Raw genomic sequence first — 24,105 nt, forward strand, 5'->3', positions numbered from 1 at the left:
GTCATTCTGCATCTTATTCAACATTGTGATAATTCTTCTACACCTAGACTGTTAAAACTTTAATTTAATATAATTGCTTGATAACTATTTGTTAATGAATTAAGATTTCATTTTGTAGTAATCTTATTCCTGGATCTTTACACTAAAAAAAATGAAGGCTTATGTCAATGCAAAAATTTGTACACAATCTTCACTACAGAATTTTTCATAATTATAAAACTGAAAACAACCTGAATGTCTTTTAATGGGTACATGTATAAATAAATTGTAGTACACCTGTATATTGGAATACTATTCAGCTATAAAAAGGAACAAAATTTTGATAAAAGGAACAATTTGGATGAATCTCAGGGCATTATGCTGAATGAAACCAAGTCAGTCTCAAAAGGTTACACACTTTATGGTAATATATGACAGTGTTGAAAGGACAAGACTGATGGAAAATAGGTCATTTTTTTTTGCCAGTGACTAGGGGAGAATTTGACTGTAATACATAAGCAAGTTTTTTGCTTGATTCAATGTTTTGTTTGTGGTGATGATTACACAAATGTATAAATGTGCTAAAATTCTTACAACTGGACACAAATATGTTAAATTTACTTTTAAAAATCACAAATCATCTTTTGTGAAGTCATGCACCATTATTTTTTAATTTTTTAAAAGATTTTTATTTATTTATTTAAGAGAGAGAGCATGAGTGGGGAGAGAAGCAGAGGGAGAGAGAGAAACAGACTCCCCACTGAGCAGGGAGCCTGACATGGGGCTCAGTCTCAGGAATCCAGGATCATGACTTGAGCTGGAGGCAGATGCTTAACCGACTGAGCCACCCAGGCACTCCCATACATCATTATTAATACTCCTTACCAACTTCCATCACATGTGAACTTTCAGATCAGTGTTCTTAAACTTGACTGGTTCTCAAAAACATCCAGCCTTCTCATTAACAATTCAGACCCCCAGAACTTTCTGCAGAGAATATTGATTCAATAGATATGATCAGAGTCTAAGAATCTGTTCAAGAGCTTAAGTGATTTTGGGGACTGAAAAAGTTTAAGAAACTGTCCAGATCAGTGGTTACACTTCAGCGAGCACTAGAATCAATTGAGAAGATGTAGAAGGGTCTGGAATGGAATCACAAATTGGCATTATTAGCAGAGACCTCAGGAAAATCTAATTCAGGTGGTCTATGGGACAGACTTTAAGAAATGCCACTGTAGCTCAATGCTATGAAGTGAATGTCAAACTCAGATGACTCTTTTGTGTCCACTCAGTATTTCTAAATATCCTTTCTTTCCCTTCTCCAGAATAGGTATTTCATCCAACACTGGCCTCCTCAAATTCTCTATCTCACTCTCCCAGTAGTTAGTTCAACCTTGCTTTTGTCACCTAGAAAAGCAACATTTTTAGATGTGCTCTCCTTCAACTTCCTCTTATACTTTGAAAATATAGAATTGCATCTAATTTCATCTCTTTTTTAGTGCCTGAGGAAGAGGTGTGTCTTACCTTCAAAGGTTACATATCTCCTCTTCTGTGCTCTTGATCTGAGTGCCTCTTGACCCTTTGTTCTCTCCTGCATTTCCAATTTTTCTTTCTGCCCTGGTTCCTTCCACACAGCCTGTGAATGGACTTGTCACCTCCATTTTATACTAGAAATTCTCCTTAGACTTAGAATATCCTTTTATTGCTCACCCTTTCTGTTTTTCTTCACAGCCAGTCTCAAGTAGATAATCTCCAATTACAGTTTCCACTCAAGGCCTATCTTTCACTTGTCAATTCAGAGTAATAAGGCTTTTACCTCCAACCTTGCACTAAGATGTCACAGTGAAAATCTGCCAATAACCTCCTAGATACCTATGCCTCTGGGCTAATCTCGTCTTTATCTGATTTGATTTTGTCAACCATCGTTTTCTCTTCTCCTAATTTTCTGACCATTTCATCTAGGTTCCTTCCTAACTCATAATTATTTAGGCTCCACTGTCTGCTTTATCCAGGTGGAGGGGTCTGTCCCTGGCCCTCATTTTTTTTTCACTGATTTTTTTCCCCCTCTGGGAAATCTCTTCCATGCCCATGACTTTAGTCATCACATGTAGGCTCGTGATTCCTATAACTGTACCTCTGGTTAAGATCCTAGGCCTGTAATTAATAGGTGCTCATTAATGTTTATTGAGAGGATAAATGTGTGACTGCTACGATGAATAACTGGATTAATATCTGTGAACTAGAGAAACACCACAGTTGAAGTGACAGTTGAAGGTCACTGATTTCTGATTGTGTAGATTGGTTTATAAGCAGAGACAGACTCTAAGTTGTTTATTTGCTTTCACTACTCCTTTTTTCATCACTTGGGAATGATCAGAATATGAAATTGTGTTTAGCTTACAAGTTCCATGATGGAACATGAAATCTTATTGACCACTGGGCCACTTTGGGAAGGCCAAGGATTCAGTGAACCTTTTACTTCCTCTACTTCCATGGACCTGACTTCTGTTGTGCAAATTAATAACAAACATACAAAGTTTGAATTATGCTAAGGTAATGAATGGCAGTATGTGGGCACCACTTCTTTGAAGTATCTATGACAGCTAAGATGTTTTTCGACATGCCCATTTCTATTTATCTCTTTATCTCTCTCTCTCTCTCTCTCTGATTCTTGCTTTCATTCTTGTTTTCTCTCTCTCTTATTCTTTATTGCTCTCTCTTTCATTTACTCACATACACTCACATACACTCACATAACTTAAGATGTTGTAGTACTTCATTAAATTAACAGGTAATAAGAGATTTGTTTAAAATATGAGATCCAGCTACAACAAAGTACAGAAATTTTGGCACATAAATATACAATTAGAGGACAGACTTCTGACTTCATGGCATCACGCACTAGTGAGGTAGTGTACATCTAAACTTAGTACCTTGAGCTGCTGGTATTAAGCGATCTTGATTACTTCAAGTTTAAAAGTTGTAATTCACAGGCTCCAGAAAGCACTGAATACAGTGGCTAATATGTAACTGATAATCAATAAATATCAGTTCTGTTATCCTCCATTTCTTTTCAAAAAGAGGTGTTTTCTCTGCTTGAGACATCCTCTCTTGTAAGCCACATAGTTCATTTCCATTAATGAATAGAAAAATAAACTCTGTGCATAAAATATATTGTCTATTCACTGAAGTCACTCTTCTTTCCTCTTTCAGTTTGTGGTTTCCAATTTACTTTCCTTTACGATCACCAAAATTGTTCCTAGGCTTTGTACGATCACTAAATGTTTCACTCCTGGTCTCTTGCAGACTCAAGGCAAGCTGTCTATTATCTCTGAATTCCTGTTTTCCTCATTGAAATGGGGATGCATAGTTCTACCATATAGGAACATCAGGAGGACTAACAGGGATGGAACTGGTAGTAAGTACACTTAATACAATTTGACAACTAAAGAATATCCCCAAAATGTTAGATGCTACTGTTGTCTTCTTTTAGATGTCATATTTCTACTTATGGTTTAAGTCATTTGAGTCCTAGAATGTTTTGAGTCCTTGGGTTTTGGGGTTCTGGAAGGTTTTGAATCCTTAATTATTCTCAGAGCTACATCAATCCTCGGGGAAGCCTTTTCTGACTATTTCTTCTAAGTGTACCCCAGTGCCTTCTTATCATAGCCACCTGCCTATCATTGCAAATCAGAGACCCAGAGTTAGTTTCAGCCAAATTCATTAACCTCCTGATGACTACAGGTCCTAATCTGTTAAACAGATAAAAGCAGCACTTGTCTCATAGAGTTGTTGTGAGGGTAAAATTAGTTCATGTGAGTAAAATGCTTAGTGCAGATTCTGGCACAAAATATATGTTAAGTGTTTCTTCTTTTTATGATTATAGTCATAGCACTTATTGGATTCTGAAATTATCTTGCTTAATTATCATTTTATAGTCTATTTCACCCCTCCAGAATAAAAAAAAAAGGATTCAATAGAAGAGGGAAGATTCATGCTTCATGTTTCCTTGTTTACTGCTGCATCTGCAGAGGCTTGAACAGGGGTTGGCGTTCATCATTTTTTTGTTGAATGGAGAGTGTGTGCTACCAGTCATCCAATTCCTAATACCTGACATAGTGCATAGTAGGTTATAAAATATATATTTGATGATGAAATCCCAAATATCATTTATGATCTTTTTTTTTAAAGTCATGCAGGCATTGCTTAGTGAGAAAATTGAGAGCTATAATTGCTGTCTGAATAGTGTGAACTCTTCAAGAAGAATTCTGCTACCCCTCCATGCTTTAGTGAGTCAGTAACTTGATTTAGTTTGATGACTTCCCTTGGATGGAAGCTATGAAAATAAATTATAAGAAGACCTCCTTACTCTGTACCCCAATTCAAAAGAAGTTCTTAACAGATTTACTTCTAGAAAGGAAAATAAATTGTCACTTGTTTTAACTTGGAGATCTGGGCTGAATTTTTTTGCCATTCATTGGTATACACTCTGCATGCAAATTCTAGAGAAAGAATATTGGGATTTTGGAACTATGTATAGTTGATATGCTGGGAGCAATGGAGTTAAATTGGTTTCAAAGCTGCTTTATTTCACTGATTTCCCCAGTAAAATCTGGGAAAATAAAATAAAACAGAGAGTTGCAGAATTTTTGAGATTGGACTTTACGAAATAATGGGGGGATAAAGGAAAGATATAAAATGCATGGGAGAAAATATTAAAGAGATAAAGGGGCTAAGGGGAGACTATGAATCTTGTTAGCCCTTTTGAGAAGTCTATATATTGAGCTACTAGGACAAAAATATATCTACAAAAATTAAATATGTGATGACCAATATTTGCTAAAGCTGCTTCTCAGCAGTGGCTTCCCATTCTAATGTTTGCCAAAATAAAATATGCATTATAAGTTTTCCAACATTTGTTGTATTAGTCAGGTTCTCCAGAGAAACAGACACAAGAGGAGATATGTGTATATATGAAAGTCTGGCAAGCCACAGATTTGAAGGGTGAGCCAGCAGACTGGAAACTCAGGGAAGGGATAGTATTGCAGTTTAAGTCATAAAGCTGTCTTCTCAAAGAATTCCCTCTTGTTTGATGAGGTCATTCTTTTGCTCTGTTTAGGCCTTCAAATAGTTGGATGAGGCTCACCCACATTATGAAGGGTAGTAATCTGCATTATATAAAGTCCACCTACTTAAATGTTAATCTCATTCAAATCACCAACATAGAAACATCCAGGATAATGTTTTTTTTTTTTTTTTTTTTTAAGATTTTTATTCATGAGAAACACAGAGAGAGAGGCAGAGATACAGGCAGAGGGAGAAGCAGGCTCCAAGCAAGGAGCCCGATGTGGGACTCAGTCCTGGGACTCCAGGATCACACCCTGGGCCAAAGGCAGGCACTAAACCACTGAGCCACCCAGGGATAATGTTTGACCACATATCTGAGAACTATGGTTCAGACAAGTTGACACATAAAATCAGTCAACCCACTGAGTATGATCTAGCCCTTGTCTAACTATCAACTTCATCGTGGACCATATGTCTGCTTCAAACATACAGGTCTTCTTTCAGTTCCTCACAAACACAAATTCCTTCCTTCCACTTCCAGGTCTTCATAGGTGCTATTCCCTCTGCCTGGAATACCCTTCTACTTGTTCATGGCCTGAAAAATCACATCCTTTAGCTTCAGCCTAAATGCCCTTTTTGTTAGTGGGGATGTTTCTGACCTCCAGTCTGAATCAGGCTTCCTTATTAGCATCTATGCATCAAGCCATAGTTTCTCTTATTATACTCATCACAGTTATATGGCTTGACATATTAGTAATTATAAATTTGTTTTCTGTATCTGTTAGTTTCATGTCTTTTTTCCCATTCAATTTAGATACTCAGTGAATTGAGGGACCTGACTGGATGTGTTAACTCCATGTCAGTATACATGGTAGTAGCTACCCAATGAATATAGAATAAATAAATCAATAGATGGAACTTCAGGTAATGAAAAAATTTTTTTTTCCATATTAAGCTTAGAAATCCAAAGAATCCTTTGAATCCAGAACAATTTGAAACACTCTTCTTGTACCTTTTGCTATCAAAGGCAAATATTTCTTGAGATAAAGGAGTTGTTAAAGCTTGATAGGCACTTACTTAAAAATACATGTTCTTAGACACTATGGCCTATGTGATTCAATAGGTTAGGAAGTAGGACGAGCAGACTTTGCCTTGTAAAAAGTGCTCCAATGACTCTTCTGTTTCTAGTTTATATACCAACAACTGGGGCTACCTACAGTAGACCAAACTTTAACCTAAGTCAGGGCTCCCACCTCTGATGATGGGAGCTATTGTGTGCTGATGTTTTTATGCCATATTGACACACACAGATGAGACACAATTCTAGACTAAATGGAAGCACAAATAATGTTCTTTCAAATAATTAAGAACATCTTTCATCTCTACTATCACTTCGTGTTCAAAAAAATTACAATTCTGTCAGGTCAGTGATAATTACTTTTTCCTAGACTCTTAGCCTTCTCTGATGCCTTTAATTCTTTAGTAGATGGCCCCTCCAAAGCTATGTCTATTAAAATCAACCAGTACCCTTTCTCTTAACATATTTGTAGTTTAGAGGATGATAAGTTCTTCAAGATAATGTGGTTCTATTTATATAAATCTCTGTTGATTTATTTCTCTGAACCTCTTCTATTTTATGTATGGTCCTGATCATGTTATTTTTTGAAATATAAGTCAAATTTTATAGTTTGAGAATTTCTGCTTCTAATTGAGGTGATATCTCAAAGAAGAAATACTTTCTACCTCAAGGTTTTTCCAGGTCAGAAATAATCTCAATTTTCTTATGTTATTAGATCTCAACTGACCAGTTACTGGAGTGTATAGTTACTCCAGTGCTTAAAACTCAAAATTGAAAGCCCTGCCAACTCAAGTGAGTAAGGAAAAAACAAAAATGACAGAACCCTGAGAGAAGGTCCATTTCTCCATCTGGACCCTAGTAAAAGGCTGAGTGAAAACATGATGGACAGGGATCCCTGAGTGGCTCAGGGGCTTAGCACCTGCCTTCAGCCCAGGGCGTGATTGTGGAGTCCTGGGATCGAATCCCACGTCGGGCTCCCTGAATGGAGCCTGCTTCTCCCTCTGCCTGTGTCTCTGCCTCTCGCGCTCTCTGTGTCTCTTATGAGTAAATAAATAAAATCTTAAAAAAAAAAAAGAAAGAAAACATGATGGACATCAAAGATTCAGTGGAATCCAGTTGGGTATTTCTGGTTAGTAAGCAACGTAAGATTTGAAAAATAGATTGACAGGAGATTGAGAATGCTAAGCATTTAGATTTTATTTCAAAGTAGTAGAGATCCAGAGTTTGATGTGAGTTTTTATCAGAAGAGCTGTAGAATCACCTTTTATTTTTTTTTTTTTTTTTTTTTTTTTTTTTTTTTTTTTTTTTTTTTTTTAGAATCACCTTTTAAAAAATATTAATGCAGCTGAGGAATATAGGGTGAAAGAGAAGATAAGAGGTGGAGGGTAAATATACCACTCCAGAGGAGGTAATAAGGGTCAGGCTTTCCATACAATAACACAAATGAATCTTCCAGGTACGATATTGAGCAAAATAAGCCAAACACAAAAGGATGATATTCTATAACTCCATTTGTATGAAACTGAAAAGTAGGCAAAACTAATTCACAGTGATTGAATTCAGTGGTTACTTTTGGAAGGAGGTAATGACTGGGAAGCTCTGGGGGTGCTGATAACCTATATCGTGGTGCAGAATATAAAAACTCATCTAGCTCTACAATTTAGTTATGTATACTTTACAGTATGTAATAATTCAAGAAGTCTATTTCCCAAAATGGGAATGAGGTTGGAACGAAGGCAATGGAATTGGAAAGGCAAAAGAAATCCTTTCTACAATGTATCTTTTAGGAGAAAAATAAAAGTCTAATGGAGTGTACAGACATAGTTTGAAAAGATGCTCAGCATCACTCATCATCAGGGAAATGCAAATCAAAACCACAATGAGGTATCACCTCATACCTGTCAGAATGGCTATAGTCAAAATCTCAAGAAATAAATGTTGGTAAGGATGTGGAGAAATCATGCACTGTTGATGGGAATGCAAACTAGTGCAGCCACTGTGGAAGACATTATGGAGGTTCCTCAAAAATTAAAAAATAGAGGTACCCTATATCCAATAATCAGACTATTGGGTGTTTATAAAAAATGCAAAAACACTAGTTCAAAGGGGTACATGCACCCCTATGTTTACTGCAGCGTTATTTATAATAGCCAAATTATGAAAGCAGACCAAATGTCAATCAATAGATGAAATAAAGAAGACACACACACACACACACACACAAACACACACACACACACTGAATTATTATCCAGGCATCAAAAAGAATGAAATCTTGCCATTTGCAACAACATGGATGGGTCTAGAGAGTATAATGCTAAGTGAAAGAAGTCAGTCAGAGAAAGGCAAATACTTTATGATTTCACTCATATATGGAATTTAAGAAACAAAACAAATTAACCAAGGATCCTGTAAGTTCATAGGGTCCCTGTGCCTCCACTAGGATCTGGGCTGCCTTTGAGATTCACTTTGATCCATAAAATATGGAAAAAATGACACTGTGACAATTATTTGCCTAACCATTAGGAGGCCTAGAAGCATTTGCTTTCTCTCTTGGGAATCTGTCCACCATGTTTAAAAGAGCCTTGGGTTGGGCTGCCAAATGCTGAGCCATCATGTGGACAAAGAAAGCTCTAAATGACAGATATTAGGTATTTGTAGATCATCCGGTTCAGCTGCTAATAGAAGGCAACCAAGGGAGTATCAGGGGATGATGGCACATGAAGCAGAAGAACCACTCAGCCCTGAATTCTTGGGTTTTGAGAAAAACCATATGGTTATTGTTTTCAAGCTCCTAAGCTTCAGAGTAGTATATTATAAAATAATAGATAACAGTTGCCTTCTAGAGTGGTGGCTCTCAATGGAGAATGGGGGGATCCCCCCCAACCCCCAGGGGACATTTACCAATGTTTGGAGATTTTCTTTTTTTCTTTGTCATGAGTGGAGAGACTGCTACTGACATCTAGTGGGGAGAGGCCAAGGACATTGTCGAACAACCTACACTGCACAGAACAGCCCTTACCACAAAGAATTATCTGGCCTGTAATGTTTATAATGCCAAAATTGAGAAATCTAATATAGAGGAGTGACTCATAACTTAGGTAGTCCCTAGCAATTTATCTCCAAAGCCATATTTCCTAAACTTTGCTGATAATATTAATTACCTAGGATTCATGTTATTACATATAAAACCTTAAAATCATTCCAGACCCTCAAAGTCAGAATCTCCAGGGAAGCAGCTTAGGAAGTTATGTTTTCACTTTCACAGAAGTTTGAAAAACACTGGCTTAGCCCAACATTTCTCAGATTTTAATGTGCATAGAAATAATCTGGCCATCTTTTTAAAATTTAAAATCAGAGTTACTTGGACAAGGGTGAAGCCTCACATAGCTAAAGCCATCTTGGGAAAAAAACAAATCTGATGGTATTGCAATTTCTGATTTCTAACAAGCTCCCAGGTGATGCCTAAGCATTGCTTCTTGGACTGCACTTTATATAGCAAGACTCTAAAGCAGTAGTTCTCAAACTTTTGTATGCATCAGAATCACTTAGAAGGCACATGCTCAGGTTTGATTCCGCAGGTCTGTGGTGGAGCCTGAGATTCTGTATATCCGACAAATTCCTAGGTGATGCTAATGCTACTAGTCTGAATCACACTTTGAGAACCAACGCCCTAGATTATTATTTTGCACATCTAAGTGTACATAAAAATTTACCTCCGGCGACTGCAAAAATGGAAGGTTCTCAGAACCTCTCCCCACTCACCACTACATTTCTTCCCTCAGTCTGGGCTGGGAACCAAATAATTTGCATTTTAATAAATCACCTCGCCTGGGGTGACTCTAATATTGGTGGTATATGACCATGGTTTATGAAACTCTGTCCTAGGGGAATGTGTTAGAATATCTAGTGTTTGTGGGAGGGGCATGGGCAAATCATAGAAAAACAGATTTAATATAATAATTGATTTGTGTCTGATTCTCATTTTTAATTTATTTTGAAATTTCAGGTAGCATTGAAAGAGTAGAGAAAATTTTTCAGACAGTCATGGGTTGGATACTAGAAGCAGAAGTATTGTATTAGAAAGGGTATTTTCTTCCTGTGTCAATTACTCAGTTCTTCTTGAGTCCTGCACTTACTTTCTCTGCAGCAGCTACAAGTTATATGCTGCTGCCAATTTAGAGAGAAGATGTTAATAGCAATGGCCAAAGTTTAACTTTTTTGGATTTTTGCCATGTACCAGGCATTATGTAAATACTTTGCAAAAGCTATCTAGAATATACGCTAGATAATCTCTTTATAAGCAGGTACTATTCTCTCTAATGCATAAATTGGGAAATTAAGGCATACCAAGATTAAAATACTTGCCCAAGATCATATAACTTATTAATATCAAAGCCAAAGTTTTTACATTGTCTCATAGGATAACTGATAGATGAATAAGAGGCAGGATATGGGCATCCGTGTTTAAATATAATTTTTTAAAAAGAACAATTCTTATGTAAAGCAATAGTTAAAATGGAATGACCTCTCTGTATAACATGTAAAGGAATTTTGGGACAAAATTTAACATATTGCCTCAACAGGATGTGGCAATACCTTAAGTTTGTACAATTTTCTACTATTAATTACATTACCAGGTATTTTTAAAAACCCTATCAGAACTTTAATGTATGCTTCTTAACTTTCTACTAGGATCTGATGGTTTTGGAGCTATATAATCCCTAGTAGTACCTGCTGGCTTGGTTTTTTTTTTTTTGTTTGTTTTGTTTTGTTTTGTTGGCTTGGTTAATGAAGAAAGTCTGTAGTCATCTTGTCTCAAATCAAATGTATTTCTAAGAGTTGTCTTGTTCACTCTTCTGGGATACATGTGGGAGATAAGTGTGTTCCCCATTATGTTATCTTCTTTCATTAAATACCTGCATTCGGGTAAAGTTTCAAGTAGCCTTTTGCTGTTGCCATTACTCAGTTTCCCACTCCTGAGTCAAATATACATTTTTCCCCCACCTGCTGTGTCCCAGGCTTCTTTATTTATGAACAAAGTGATGAGTGATGTAGGATTAAAAACAAGAACATCCTTGAACTTCACCTTCCCTCCAACCAATTCCCCCAAACTCTTTGCCCCTACAGCCTTTGTGCTCCAAAATCCTTTCTTAGAGAATGAAGAACTTTATCCCAAAGTCCTGGTACAAACCCCAGGTTCTCTTTCCTTACCTACCCTTCCTCCCCCCTCCCGCCCTGCATTTGGAAAGCGTGGGAGAGCCCAGAGTGGCGACAGACACAGAGGGAAAGGGTTCACCATCTGGGAATGGGACTGAGGAGTAGGGCCTAGTGAGGTGAGGGCCTCCATCACTGGGAGTACCAAAGTGGGGTTCTGGGGCCAGAAGAAAGTTTCCTGGTGCCCCTGAAAGAGGAGACCCAGCGGCTTCAAAATCCTCTCCTTGCCCTGCTGGCAGAGACTGCAGACCCACCCTTGGGCCACATCCTTCTGACACCCAAGCTGCTGGGCCGTGTGGCTGATCTGCTGCAGGGTGGGTTTCGGGCCCTGCAGGGACACGTTCTCCAGGTTGCCTTTCACTGGTTCTCCATGCTTGTTCGCTTTCTCTTCCGGGCCTGCCCAGGGAAGGGTCTTTGCTTTGCACATCTGTAGATTTTCATTGTTGTCAGCTTCCTCCAACCCCCTTCTGCAGCAGGGGCCCCAGCTTATGCATGTTCTTGAAACCGAGCTGCAAAGCCTCAAAAGGGCAGATGGTCATTGGACTGAACACCTTCCCAAAGAGAACCCTCAGCGGATGCCCCACTGTGACCTGAGTATATTCCAGGGTGACCCTCTTCTGCTTCAGGAGCTTGTTCCAGATTGTTCAGACAGTTTGTCCAGGTCTTTCTGCAGAACTTTGATGTTCCGGGACTCCCCTGGGATTTACTCCAGCTTCTCCTTGATGACTTCACAGCCCCTGGTGGCAGCGCAGACCTGCAGGGAGGACCCCTCAGAATTGCTCTCTGTCTCTGCTCCCAGCTCGCCTTTCAGCTGAGAGATCTAAAGGCCGCCTTGGGGCACTAGCCGCATTCCAACCTGAGATCCACAGTATGAAATCCCCCCAACTGAACTCAAACTGCAGGGGCATGAAGGAATCCCTACATGCCTCAGCACCTGCCCCAAGCCCACCCCCCCATCCTTCCCCCCCACACACACCGGCCTGATCCTGATCTGCCAGGAGGGCCTTGGAAAGCCAGCAAGGCTCCAGCCTTCCTGGCCTATCACCTTCACCCCGAGTGGGAGCAAGAAGGCCAGGTCTGGAGGCAGTTCTCTCACCATGGGTAACAGAGACTCCCCAAGCTAGGGGCATTGAAAAGTATACAAAATGTTTTTTAAAACTACAGCAAGCACGCAAAGTTTTTCTTTCTTTCTTTTTTATTTATCTTTTTATTTAAATTCAATTTTCCAACATAGAGTATAACATCCAGTGCTCATCCCATCAGGTGCCCTCCTCAGTGCTCATCACCCAGTTACCCCATCCCCCCACACACCTCCCCTTCTGCAACCCTTTTGTTTGTTTCCTGGAGTTAAGAGTCTCACAAACTTTCTTTTACTACTTTTAAAAATACCATTCCTGATTCTCAACTCTGTCAAAGATATACTTGCCTATCTTAAATACGTCCCAGACCTTCTGAGTTTGAAATCTCCAGTTTAAGAGACTGCTTTTTTTTTTTTTAACCTTTCTGGTAATGTAAGCATCTGCATTTACCTCTATTTTCATAATCTAGACATTGAGCTACAGTAGTTTAGAAGGCCACTGGTATTTTAGAAACTGATTCTTATTGGAGGCTTCTATCATAAGGTGTATTTTGTTGTTGTTTGTTGTTGTTGTTGTTGTTGTTGTTTTTGAGTCCAGACTATTTTTTAAATTGTGAAACTTCTGAGTATATTAGGCATGATGTAGTATACAAACATATTTTGTCCTGGGACACCTGGGTGGCTTAGTGGTTGAGCATCTGCCTTTGGCTCAGGGCAAGTCCCACATCAGGTTCATTGTAGGGAGCCTGCTTCTCCCTCTGCCTATGTCTCTGCCTCTCTCTTTCTCTGTGTCTCAAATAAATAAATAAAATCTTTTTAAAAAGCATATTTTGTCCTGAGATGTACAGAAAATACTCATTTATGTTCATAACTATACCCCGTGCTGCCCTCCCACCCCCAGTAAATTTAGATATTTGAAATTAGATTGATTTCAGATAAAGCAGGAAACACTTGCTGGAAAAAATGAATTTAAGCTGTTAGAAGAACAGAAATAGGTAGTTGTGAGTTGACAGGCCTGTTAATGTGTGGAGGAAGCTAGGATATAATACTTGAGGAAGTATTATGATTATGACTGAAGAATCTGTCAAAGTGTTTTTGGTTATAGGGAACCACTATTCTGCAGACTTCTACAAACATGGATGAGTTTGTCTGTTTTTGAACTTAATATAAATGTAATTATAGGAAACGGACTCCATTGTATTTGGCCTCTTTAAATCAAGGTCTGTGAGATTTATACCCATTGTTTCATGTTGCAATACTTTGTTCTCTTTCATTGCCATACAGCATTCCATCATTTGAATTTTACAGTTTACCCATTCTACAATTTGTGAACATTTGGGTTGTTTTTCACTCTTTGTGTATTAGGAAGAGTCCTGTAAAAAACATTCTTGTGGCCACCTGGGTGACTCAGTGATTAGCATCTACCTTTGACTCAGGTCTTGATGCCGGAGTCCTGGGATTGAGTCCCACGTCGGGCCTCCCCCAGGGAGCCTGCTCCTCCCTCTGCCTATGTTTCTGCCTTTCTCTGTGTGTCTCATGAATGAATGAATGAATCAATCAATCAATCAATTAATTTTAGCAAAAAAATTCTTGGACAGGCCAAAAAAAAAAAAAAAGGGGGTTTTGGGTCATATATAATAGGAAGGAAGAAAATTCAAATTAACAAAATATGTAATCTGTATTATTCACTTAAAGGAAAAAGTTCAGATGTGGGACAGGAGTCAGAGCTTGTTTGCTCAGGTCTCCTGCCCTGTTCCCTGAATCAGTCACTACTCTGTGCTGTGGCAGTTTCACCCTTAGACAGGAGGGCATGGCTGTGGTATTTTTAAGCCTCATGCCACTATTTGAAGTTCAGAAAAGGAGAGATGATCTCTTCTAGTGGTTCTCTATTAAAAGCAAAGGTATCTCTTTTTCAGTGCCCTGATCAATAATTAATTATGTTTTACTGGCCAGTAATGGGTTACCTGCCAACTGTTTAATGAATCCCTTTAGTCAAGAACATTTCATGAAAGTGATTGACTTAGCCCTGCATTATTGAGTTCATCAGTGACAAAGAGAAAAAGGGTCCACTTAATCTAATCAGGCCTGGAGGTTATATCAGCTCTCCCTGAAGCACATGGGCTACCTCATAGTGAAGGGTGAACACACACATGAAAACACTGGGAAATGGGTAGGGTGTGCAAAGAACCACTACAGAGATAGAAAGAGGGTCTTGTCCTAGTGTTAGAAGTGTTCTTGACTGCACCAAATGTCATAGCCTCACTTCTCTGTTGTGAGTGCTGGGCAGTCTGTTGCTTTTTAACAGAAATGGAAAAATACTGGACCAAACACTACATTAATTGTAGAGCAGTGTTTTTTCCCTCCATTTGGAAATGAACACATTAATAATTGCTCATATTAAAAATAGCTTTGTAAGAGGAAAAAGATGTGCAATTTATGTTCTAGGTCAATATGTTGGGAATTTCTGAGCTGTTTTTCATTTGTAAATAAGTAATTTAGTGAAAACTAAAAATGTTTGGCTCCAAATAAGTAAATAATTAATAATCATCTTGCTTTCTGGGTGATTTATTGAAGTACTATCTCTAAAAATAAATAAGGAAAAAGGCTAGCAGTGTGGCAGAATGACTATGTTTTTACATTTAAATTGAATCATATTCTTATGAGGACTAGGGTTTTAGACTCCCAGATATGTCATTTATCATTTATTTATTTATTTATTTATTTATTTATTTATTTATTTATTTATTTATTTAACAGTGTAAGACAGCTTTCTCCAAACATCATGTTATGCCTTTATAAATTAACATCAATGTTCTTCTGAATTGGGTGAATTGGTTTTGGTTTTTAGTAACACATTTTTAAAATAACAATAACAATTTCAAAAAAGCTGAAGATCTGGGGACTCTTGCATTATGGATGTACGTTAGATTTAGTGATACCCTTTTCTTATAACTTTGAATTAATAATTTGGAAAGATCTTTAGGTATGACCATAAAATTGTTCCCTTCATTGTTTTTTTGAAGATTTATTTATTTATTCATGAGTGACACAGAGAGGCAGAGGGAGAAGCAGGCTCCCTGTGGGGAGCCCAATGTGGGACTCCATCCCAGGACCTCGGGATCAAGGCCTGAGCCAGAAGGCAAGCTCAACCGCTCAACCGCTGAAACACCCAGGCATCTCAAGTTATTCCCTTCAACTCCATAGCTCCATCAACTGAGTAACACATATTCCTCGTGTACCAGGAAATGGAAAGTCTGCCTTTCAAGGCTGTCCTTAGTTCAGAGGCAAGTAATCCACCCAGAATCATACACAAAGCAAGATTTTCAAGCTATTTTTATTTAATAGTCTTACATCATGTTTCCTTTTGGAATTACTTTCCAATATCAAGACTCATTGACTTTAATATTCTCAGAGATAGTAAGTCTTTATTTGAAGATGGATTCAATATTTGGAAATACAACAAAACCATTCAGAATAGTGGCAGGTTAAGGTTATGTGAGTACGGTGACCCATCATGTGCAGGTAGGGAAGGCAAAAGCAAGATATGACTATGGAGTTGACAGTAGTAATTTTTACATGCTGCTGATAAACTGGCCAAAAAGATGATTTTTAAAAATATAAATGTATGTTGATCATCTGCTCATTTCTACCACATGGAAGAAAGATTCATTTGAACAGCCTTAACTTTGATATTTATTCAACACCCTGGCTAAATAAAATTGGAATGAATAGAATTGTGTTGTGTCTTTAAATCATTCTTGAATTTCCCCAAGGTACTCAGTGTACTGGACATGATTGTCTTTGTTGTGACATTGTATTAGCACTCTAGTTCTCAGACATATGACGAAGTCTTATAATAAAGAGAGGAGATTCTTAAATAGTGAGTAGGGAAGGAAATGCACTTAGGTCTATATTTCTTAGTCCTTTTGCTTTTACTTTCTCTCTTTTTCACTGCCTCCTCCTGGCCAGTTCTTTGCTCATTAGATCTCTCATTAGAAGGCAGATAGGGAAATCAAAAGGTAATGAAACTTAAATCTGCTAATTTTGCAACTTGTTAGCAGCTCCTCTTAAATGTTCAGTGGTGGAAGAAGCTATCATTTTTAGCTAAAAGGAAGCTTAGGGATAATCTATGGAATTTATTTATCTGTTACTAATTCATTAATAATTGATCATTAAATTAAGCCAGCCAATTTATTGCACAACTAAATTATAGCAAATGTGCTTTTTCTTTGCCCACAGTTAAACATTTTTACTGGAAAAGAAATCAAGTCTTATATATTTAATAAAATTCAAATTTAATAAAGCAAGAGCCATGACTTCACAAAGCCAACCTCCTTTATTCTCTAGGATGTATAACAGCACTAATAATGGCTATATTGAATCATCTTGGACAAAGCAAAAATAACCCTGTTGTTTCTGAGGTGCAAGACAAGAGAGTCTATCTATATATCTGCTAAACCTTGGCAAGAAAAGCAAAAGGAGAGATAGCATCTGAGAATATTCAGAGGTGTTGGTAGCTCTTGGGGCCCATCTTGTGATAGTGTGACTATAATTGGTTTAAAGAACAAGGTGATGTAAAGGAAATTTGAAGCCATTTCAGCCTTCTTTTATTTATTTTTTTTTCAGCCTTCTTTTATTTATTTTTTTTTCAGCCTTCTTTTATTATTCGAAGTGCTCTAGTGCATGCTATGGCTTCCAAACAGCTGGCTTTGTGATAGAATCTGATCCCCAGGTGCTGAGAGTGCTCAAGTGAGGGAGTGCCAAGGAAGGTTTTGGGTTAAAAATATGGACAAGATGTATACATGTAAAATGAAGTAGGGGTTTTGGTTAAAAATAATTTGCACATGGACTGTTTGGATGGAGAGAAGGTAACGTGGAGAAAGAAAGCTAGCATGGGAAATTAAATGTATCCTCAAAGAGCAATAGAAGAAAATACAAAGGAACAAAAGGCTTGCTGGGGAGCCCATAGAGGATGGAGGAATACAGTTGACCTTGTTCAGATGGGTGGCTGTGACCTCCGCTTCTGAACAGCTGTGTCTGCACTAGAGACACTGGAACAGTGTTTCTCAAGCTTGGTTGGACTTTGGAATTACCTTGGGAGTTTGAAACTGTGCTGATGCCTGTGTCCCACTCCTGGAGATTCTGATTGAATTGGTCTAGGACAGGGCTTATACATCTGGTGATTCTAATGTAGTCCACTTAGCCAACTACTGCTCTGGAATATGAAGATATCATTTAATGCCATCTTCTCTCATGGCTCTTTCCTCCCCATCTGCAGGCTCACTTTTCATATCCTGCCCATCACCCTCTCTCCTCTGCATACAGAGTCTCAGCCATGACAGAAATCTGTATAAACTGATAAAATAACCTAACACTCAAGCTGTAGAAGTGAATTCTTTATAGCAGTGTCTCTTTAAATGAAGGTTTCTCTTTCAAGCTGAGGATCTCCTCTCCTTGTCTTCGGCTTTGGACACTAAATTGGTAAGATGTTAAAATCTGTAATAGGAAACAGTAGAATTACAGTAGATACTTAACATTTTTAAGATACTCCTAGCATGCATTTCAGAACATGTTGCTATCTTTTGCAAATCATGCTGGCTGCTATATCTGTTCAAAAATGTGATGAAAATGGCACATTTTATCTTTCAGATGCCTCTGCAATTATAACCATGAAAACGATTTATTTACTAAAAAATAAATTTCTGTTTTTCTTTTTTAAATAAATGTATGAAGCACCAAAGAGAAACGTCATTAAATAGGTCAGTTAGAGATCTTGGGTCTTCTATATTTAGTTCTGCTGCCTTAAACCCAACTGTGGCGAGAGAAATCCAGAAAGCATTTTGGAAAGGCAGTGGTACTTTTGACAACAGCATATTCAGCCACAGTTACTCCTCACAATCAGAGAAAATAAACATTTCACCCCCTCCCCATTTGATCTCTCTTTCTAAAGATACATTCATTCATTCACTCATTCTTTTTTTTTTTAATTTTTTTTCAAATGTCAGTGATACTGGAAGAGAGCAAAGTAGACATGGCCCTAGCCCTTGCTGCGTTTAGCCTTCCTAAATTATGAGTTGACACAAACAGTATGCATTCAATGTGATAGTCTGGGACTGCTGGGTGTCTGTCCAGAGCTGCAGCTCTCACATTGGCATTGTTGGCTTGTACCTGCTAGTGTATGACCTTGGGCAAGTTACTGAGCTGCTTTCAACCTCAGTTTTTTCATCTGTGGGATACTCATTTATTTGCCAGATCTACCTTAGCAGCTTCTGTGTGTTGGGCATGGTGCCAGGTGATGGAGGTGCAAAAGGGCATGAGACAGGACGAAGCTTCGTCAACCAGGTTTGTTTTTTACATAGCACCCACTACAATAAACACTAGTGGTCATCGTTTTATTATTACAGGACTGTATTGGGCTCTATAGGGGATTCAGAATGAGGATGATTATTAATACATTGATTTATAAAACATGTTTTCATTTCATTTTGCTTGACCAAATTTGTGGCATCACTTCCTACAGCTCTGCAATTTGTCTTTGTTAGCAGCCTCTAGGAATCTGGGTGTAAAAGCAAAGACGATAAATATTTAACACGATCCTGGACAGAATTTTCCAGGAGGATGTGATAGATAAGAGATGAAGTGATTCAGGGTTCAGCAAGAGCATGGTTGGATGTAACTTCCACAAGGTCAGGTATCTTGTCTTTGCTATTTACTGCTATATTCTCAGGGATGAGTAATGCAAACACCAGGAAATCAAGAATTAGTTGAATGAATAAATGAAGGATCTAAGTTGGCAAGATAAAGGAATAAGGACATGAGAGGAGGGGCCCTGTGGAGGGAGAGAAAATAGGGAGGTGAAACATCCAGAAACAGAGTGCTCTGAGTGAGGGAGTGTGAGAGTTAGAAGAACAGGAGGTCATTGCCAGAGGGCCAGGCATTTGATTTAAAGCTTTAAAAGATGGCACAATTCAGAAAAGTGTCAAGAGCCAGGTAGAGACTGCCCTGTGGCAGGTAGAGCTAATGTGGAATATACAGGGAAAACAAAGGGACCTGAGGAACTGTTTGTTGACTATGGAGTTCAAAGGCCTGTAGAAATCATCCAGGAGCCAGAGGGTAAGATGAAAGAAAAGAGTCACCCAGAAGCAAGGTGTTGAGTGAGTGTAGAGATGACGTGGGGCTTAGCTGACAGCCCTGTACTATGGGGCAGGAGGTGAGATGGTAAAAGTAGAGGAAGGTGTAGCCAGCCAGTATATGCCTGGAAGGATAATTTTTCTGTTTATTTTTTACAGGAGGGTAGAGGAGTAATGATTTGAACTCAGCAGGTGAGATTCCTATCTTACCTCTCAGGAACAAAGGGCAGAGGAGTGAAGAAGGGAAGTGAAAAGACCCAGGCAGTAAAACTTTTAAGCCAGATGGACGCACAACTCGTACTAACTCATTATCATCCTTGCAGAGAGGATACTTTAAGCATGATAATTAAGTGTTTCCTTTCGGTCTACTTAGGAGCCTAATCTTCATCAGCTGCTCACAGTCTGATCACATAAAATACCTCTTTGCATTCAACTATTGCCACATTCTTCAAGGTAATTGGAAGTGGCTTGGGTGCTGAGTCAAGGAATCCTTGCTAAGGAACTTCACACACAGCTTTTGCTGTACAGATCTAGCAGAAGTATTATCAGCTTAAACAAATGGAGGATTTATTCAGTTCTCATCTATTAGCTGCAGTGGCTTCACAGCCATTAGAAATACACGGAAGAAGTGAAGAAGCGCCCCCACCACTTCCTTATAAAACCTTAGCATGCCATTCAGCATATGAATGAGGCTTGGGTATCTTTGGAGGATTTGTTATCCTGAAAGTAGAGACTTATTATTTTTTTAACTGATAAGCTCTAAGGAGTGCAGGGATGTGGAAGTATAGGACCAGGTGTTACGGAAGGAATGTTTTTAAGAATCAAGTCAAGAACAGAAATGCTAGAAGCACTACAGATGGGATTTTAATGGAAGTTTCCTTCTAATTTAAGATCTTGGCTGTATCCAAAATAAAGGTAATATTCAAGAAAGGTTGTATAAAGGAAATATCTGAATATCTCAGTGTCCAAGTGGAAACTGAAGACGGGGGATGCCTGGGTGGCTCAGCGGTTGAGCGTGTGCCTTCGGCCCAGGGAGTGATCCTGGAGTCCTGGAATCAAGTCCCATATTGGGCTCCCACATTGGGAGCCTGCTTCTCCATTTGTCTGTGTCTCTGCCTCCCTCTCTCTCTGTGTCTCTCACGAGTAAATAAAATCTATATATAAAAAAAAAAGAAACTGAGGACAGTGTTCATCATGAAAGACTTCAATGACCACTCTGCCCTCTGCTCACACACTCTAGGTATACAGTGTGAAAACACAAAATTACACAGCAGTAGGGATAATTATGCACATGTTGTGTAGCAGGTTTTTGAGGAATTACAGTGTCCTGTTTGTGCCTTATAAAATTTAAAATGATGTTACTTCCGGAGGAGGGATTGGTATGATGAATAACTGTATAAATAATAAATAAGGAGGTTGCACAATATTAGAAATGGGAACCACTTTATTATTAAATCGAGAAGTTTCTGCTTCCTGGTGGTACTAAATCATGTGATGTAATATCTACTAGTTTTAATCCCAAGTGAAAAAGCAACTGCACAGATAAAAAAAAAAATAAGCCACAAGGTTTTTATTATTGTGTTTATTAGTGAGGTTGTCAGACTCTGACATGATGGTATTTATCCTAAGTAAGAAAAAAAGTAGACATTTCTACTTCACCTTAGATTAAAGCATTGTACCTTTGTTTAAAATATATGTATAATTTGATCACATTTTCTAAAAGACAAATGCACAAAGATGAATTCTGCATAAACTCCAGTGTAGTTTTGCAAACTGTGGTATGCATCCAGAATTCCTCAGTTGCTCGTTACATTTGTAGAAGCTCCTTTTTGGACTTCCAAATCAGATGCCTTACAGATAAGGCTAAGTACCTCTGGGATCTGATTCAGGTAGGAAGAGAAACAGACATTGAGAGAAACTGGATTGGGGTCATGGTTATCTCAGGGTCCTGAGTGAGAGCTCTGTAGCCTTGAAAATCTAAGTGGCAAAGCCTTGCTCTAGTTCTTGCTGGGTAGGATGAGGTAAACCCATCGTCTATTAAGTATCAGCAGATGAGATCTATTTTGGGGATTTAATTTTATGTAAACCTATAAAAGGAGCCAATAAATTCCCAGTATTCCTTCTGTACATCCAGAAAAAAAAAAATGGCATCCCAAATGGGAAACACCTTCATTGTGCATGTCAACTAGGAATACCTGTCAAAGACAAGTATAAGCAGAAATTCATCTGTACTTCAGAGTTTATGTTGGATTTAATAGCACAAATTATTAATGAGGACTGTAAGGGAGCCAGCTCTCTTCCCTGAACCCTTTGCTACATTTGACGTGACCAATGGTGGTTGCTTTTATTAAAACTTTCCCAGGTCCCACTCTTGACTTCTCTGACTTAGAATTTTTTAGTCCTACTGCTGGCTCTGTGACCACTTTTTGGCTGGCTTCTTCTTCTTGTCTTTTTTTTTTTTTTTTTTGGGCTGACACTTCTTTCCCAATTAACAAATGTTATGTTATTCCCTCAGGCTCAACACCTTCCTTAAATAGGATCAGCTGTTAACAGGACTGCACAGCCCCTCCTAAACTACTTTCTCAGTCTTGACTTCACCAGAAGTCAACATTCTATACAATTTCTAGTCAAAATATCTTGTTCATATGTCAAACCATGGAATTCCTTAATGAAGCATAGTTTCCCCAACTTCTCTACAGCTTCTGTCATTCCCTTGGATCTTTGTTTTTGTTTTGGGGGGTCTTTTTGCACTGAGATTTAGATCTTCCCCTACTTTTTCATTTCCATTAAATGGTAGGAAAACAAATATCTACATGTTTTCTGTGATTCCCCTATCTCTTTCTCTTTCCTTTAAGTTTCTGTCTCTCTCTCCTTTCCTATTCATTTACTAAATATCTACCTATCCACTCATTCATCCATCCATCCACCTATACAAATATGTATTAAGTGTCATCTATGTGTCAAGCATTGTGCTGATTTTCAGAGATACAATAAAGGAGGGAAAGAGAATCAGTCTAGCATATATGGAGCATTAATGATTAAAGATTAATGAAGTAATCACACAAATATATAATTACAAACATTGATCAACATTGGGAAGGAAATGTTTAGATTCTCTCTGGAGAACCTGATCTCATGAATGGGCAGGAAGGGATGGGGGAGGTTATTTCTGAGAAAGATAATTTCCTCCTAAAAGATAGGAGAGGACATATGTGGCTAAAGCTGGGTGAGAGCCAGAAAAGAACATTCTTAAGGTTTATTTATTTTTTTATTCTTCATTCATTCCTTCATCTTCCAGCTAATAATATTTGAGTGAATATTTGGTGCCTGGTCCTGACCTCAAAACAAGAGATTGCTGGTAAACAATACCTTTAACAATTCAACAGATTTTGATCACATATCTTTTAGGTGCAGCCACTTACAAGATACTGTGTATTGAGTTTCCATTCCTCAAGCATGCCTGTGTGTTCCTGCAAAGACACATACCTTCTCTCTGATGGAGATCTTACAGAGTCTTCCTTGTATAACCAATCCAAACTTTCTGAAAGAGGCTTTTTGGGCTACACCAATCATACCATGTTTGATTACCTATTTGTAAGTAAAGTGAATCAGTTTATGATCCTTCATGACACACATTAAGTCAGTCTTTGTACAAGTCTTTGATACATACTTGTTTCTTGGTGTGTTTCCTTGCCTTGGAGACTTCTCCCTCTAGGACACTGCAACCCAGAGTGAAAGAACAAAAGCTCTGGTGACAGAATCAACTTAAAACCTAGCTCAGGCAGTGACTAGTCATGGAATCCTGTGCTGGTGGCTTCACCTCTCTGACCTCTGACTCCATTTTTATCACCAGCAAGAAAGGAGAAGATAATATATGTGCCAAGGAATAGTTCATGTGAAGTAGAACTAAGTATAATGTCTGGCATGCAGCATATGTCCAGGGAATGATGGTTGGGAGGACATAGGTGCAGGTTGAGGAGGCTGCTGGAAGCATTATAGTAACAATGACTTTTATTACATCACAAAACTTGGTACAAAACTATTTGGAAGCCTCAGAGTTTCACCATCCAGATTCTGCTCCATTTGCATGTTTACTTCCCCATGTTGCCATTGAACTGCAAGTAAGATACTTACTAGCTAGTTCTATCAATCCCTGCTCAAGGCATCAAAGACTCTTTTAGATACCAACTCAACAAGTCAGGAACAAAATTCTTAGACTGTTCTTTCCCAGAGGAGAAAAAATAAAGTATTGTTGTGTCATTTTGATATGAAAATTTGTTTTGAATAGTATTATCTGCATTCTGCTCTAAAACATTGATAATAATTATGCGTTTCTTTTTCCCCCAACATCTATACAATTTACCACTTGTTTATCTCATAGTAGTATCACTGGATAGTAGAAGCATATAACTTTTCAGGTAGGAAGGATGGCCCTTGAAACTCACTGGGTTCAGTATTTTAGTGTTGCAGATAGATTAAAAATGAAGCCCAGGAATGTTAAGGGAGTTGATCATAGTTATGCAAATGCTGTACATACTGTAATAATAAGGTATCTG

The 24,105-nt window shown here is 38.2% G+C and overlaps 1 protein-coding gene and 1 pseudogene across 7 annotated transcripts in view; one reads left to right on the forward strand and one right to left on the reverse strand.

Moving 5' to 3' along the window:
- GRM7 (glutamate metabotropic receptor 7) overlaps positions 1–24,105 on the forward strand; it is an 828,976-nt gene that overhangs the window by 317,351 nt on the left and 487,520 nt on the right. The gene's annotated exons all lie outside the window — the stretch shown is intronic.
- LOC121494528 lies at positions 11,335–12,471 on the reverse strand (annotated as a pseudogene).

Source organism: Vulpes lagopus, chromosome 7 (assembly GCF_018345385.1).
Source record: "Vulpes lagopus strain Blue_001 chromosome 7, ASM1834538v1, whole genome shotgun sequence".
NCBI lineage: Eukaryota > Metazoa > Chordata > Mammalia > Carnivora > Canidae > Vulpes > Vulpes lagopus.